A 3,172-nucleotide genomic window follows, 5' to 3' on the forward strand; every position below is an offset into this window, starting at 1 on the left:
GGAAAAAGGGGTCGGGCGAACAGACAAGGTCGGGCGAGACGGAAAAGGGGTCGGGCGAACAGATAGGGTCGGACGAGACGGAAAAAGGGGTCGGGCGAACAGACAGGGTCGGGCGAGACGGAAAAGGGGTCGGCAGCTTACCTTCGGTTTATAGGTGAAGCTTTGGGATCGGGAAGGAGCAGACTTGGGCGGAAGGACTAAAGCACTAAGACTTGGGCAGCGGCGATGTCCGGCGGTGCTCCGGCGGCGGCGGTGCTTCTTGTGGACAACAAGCAAGCTCTAGCACAGCGTGGAGGAGCAAGCGGATGGGTGTATTGGGAAAGGCGGGTGTTGAGCGGAGAGGAGAGTTCCTCAGGAACTTAGGTGGCAGCGCTCGAGCACGAAACAGAGAAACAAGGCGGTAAGGCAGCGATGGCGAAGGGAACTCCGGTAGGACTCGAGCATTCCCTTTTATAGCTAGGCGGGAGAGAGAGGGTTGGAGCAGCATGAAGACCGGGAAGAAAAAGAGATGGAGTGCGCTGCCATGGCGGCGATTGAGCAGCGATGGGCGGCGGAACAGGACTTCGGAGATGACTCCTTCGGTCATTGGGCACTGGAGACAGGACGGCGCAGGTGCGGTTTTGCCGGGGTTGAGATTTGGCAGAGGCGGGCGTCGTCGTGCGGCGAATCTGATGGGTGTGACAGGGGAAACGGCGCTACAAGCGAGGTTGCAACTGGTGAAAAGATAGGCGGGCTGCGGCTGCACGATGAGCGCAAAGCAGCGGTTTGCCGGGCACAGCTCTGGCAAGGAGGGAAAAGGAGTTGTCGTGGCCGGGGTCGAGGTTGGCGATGGAGGAATCGTCGCGTAGCGCATTTGGGGCGGCGCGACTATGGAGAGGCGGCGGAAAAGCCGGAAGGCATCAGGGCTTGCAGCCGGGGGTCGGGTGAGGTGATGATGAGCGCGAGCCGCGAGGTGGTCTGATGCAGCAGGCGGCAAAGCTCTGCCACAGCGACGACGGAGCACCAAGGCGCGGCCGGCGAGAGCAAGAGCGAGACGGGACGCTGCAGAAAGGTTGCAGAGGGGCTTCCGCTGCGATTGGGGAGTAAGGCGCGGGAATCCATATGGTCGCGGCCGGCGACTGGGCGGAGCGGCGGGGGTCGGAGGAGTTGAGCCACGCGGCGGGGGAGCTCTGATGTGGTGCAGGTCGCTCGAGTGCGTCTGCCTCGGGAGATCCGGGGGAAAAGATTTGCGGGTCCACCGGTCAGTCTCAGTTTATCCTCTGCTCCAGATTGAAAGCAGACACTGTTGGTGAGACTTTGAAGGATCCGGCGGGGTGGGTTGGGGGTCTTCAGGGGTCGGAACCGGAACTGGAGGTTGAACACTTAAGCTCGAGGGTGCTGAGTCAGCGGGATTAGGGACTCGGATTAAGATTAACTCGAAAGATTTGACCAGGGCCGTTACAGTTTCCTAGTACGATCCCGTAAAAGGGTGAGTTTGTTGGAGTGAGCATGTTCGTGATGTCAATACACATCTTTCTTAGTGTTTTGGCAAAAATGACGTTGAGTCCGCTTCCGCCATCGATGAGTACTTTTGTTAGTCTTGAACCTGCAAAAACAGGGTCGAGTATTAGGGGAAATTGGCCTGGTTTTGAGAAGCATGTCCATTGGTCCCTTCTGCTGAAGGTTATGGGTACCTCAGACCATTTTAGTGGTGTTGGATCTGTTGGTTCGATGGCCATGATTTCCCTGAGTACCAATTTGCTGGATCGCTTGGATGCGGTACCCGGGATTCCGCCAAAAATTACGTTGACTGTTTTGGAGGCAGTCTGGAAGTCTCTTTCTCCTTCTTCATCCTTATGGACTTTCTTTTTGCCCTTATCCTTTTTCTGGTTGTACTCTTCGGCAGGTGGTGGTGCGAGTAAATCTTGTATTACTTGGCGCATACTGTAGCAGTCTATTGCTGAGTATTTGCTATTTGGGTGCCATGGGTATTGTTTTTTGAGTGGTTCGGTGAAGCTTGGTCCGTCATCGTGTTTGCGGGATCCTTTCTTTCCTAAGTTGGTCAAGGAAGCAACGGTGTTGTCAGGTTTGCGTTTGCGATTTTGGTTACTCGAATAGTTATTTTTAGTATCGTTGTTTCGGTTCCTGTCCTGCTCGTGACTGTTATTGTTGCGCCCGCAGTTGCGATGAGAGCCGAATCGCTTGTGTTCTTTATCTTCTTCATCCACCCATTGTTGCACCATGATTTTGAGGTCTTTGACGGTGACTGGTCGTCGTCTGCCAAAGTCTTGGTATGTTCGACGATCATAGAGGCCATTTTGAAAGCACTCGATAACGTCTGTTTCTGAAATGTCGACTATAGTGGCCTTTTTTTTGAAGAATCGCCGTAGGTAGTCGCGCAATGTTTCGCCTTCTTTTTGTTTTACTTGACTTAGGTCGATCTTGTTGCCTGGTCTAGTCATGGAGCCCGTGTAGTTGTTGGTGAAGGCCTTTGTCAAATCTTCCCAAGAGTCAATTGTTCTAGGTTTGACTGATTCAAGCCTTGTTAGGGGCGCGGGTTCCATGCATATGTGAAAATGGATGACTTTTGTGTCATTATTGCCTCCGACTGCTTGGACTGCCAACGAGTGGCATTGGAGCCATTGAATTGGGTCTTGCTTGCCATCATACTTCGTGATTCCTGTTGGCTTGAATTTTTCGGGTAGTCTTGTTCTCATTACCCGTGTTGTGAAGGCGGGAAAATGGTTGTAGTTGTCGACTTCACGTTCGCGGCAACTATTGATTATTTCCCATAGATTGCTGAAATTTGATACTTCATGATTTTTCCTGATATGGCGAGGACTTTTTGCAGAATTAGTGCAGCTGGCATCTCCAACGTCCTTATGTCGTACTGGAGCCTCGCGTTTGCTTAGTCCTTGACTATGTTGCCTTGGTTGGTTGACTACCTCGTTGTAATTTCTTTGTGCTTCGGGGAAGCCATTGTTGACTACGGCACCCCTACTGCCCTCTCGATAAGCTGAGTTACGAGGAACAGATGGGATTGGTGATTCTTTATCGAGTAGCTTGTAAGCTTGTTCTGCGAGTTGTGCAATTAGTCCATTTGCCTCGCTGCGCAAGTTGAGCTGTTATTTCGTTATCTCTGTCTTGAGGTATGAGAGTTGATATAAGGTTGATTGAGGCAATTGTTGCGAGT

Source organism: Setaria italica, chromosome V (genome assembly GCF_000263155.2).
Source record: "Setaria italica strain Yugu1 chromosome V, Setaria_italica_v2.0, whole genome shotgun sequence".
NCBI classification, from domain to species: Eukaryota; Viridiplantae; Streptophyta; class Magnoliopsida; order Poales; family Poaceae; genus Setaria; species Setaria italica.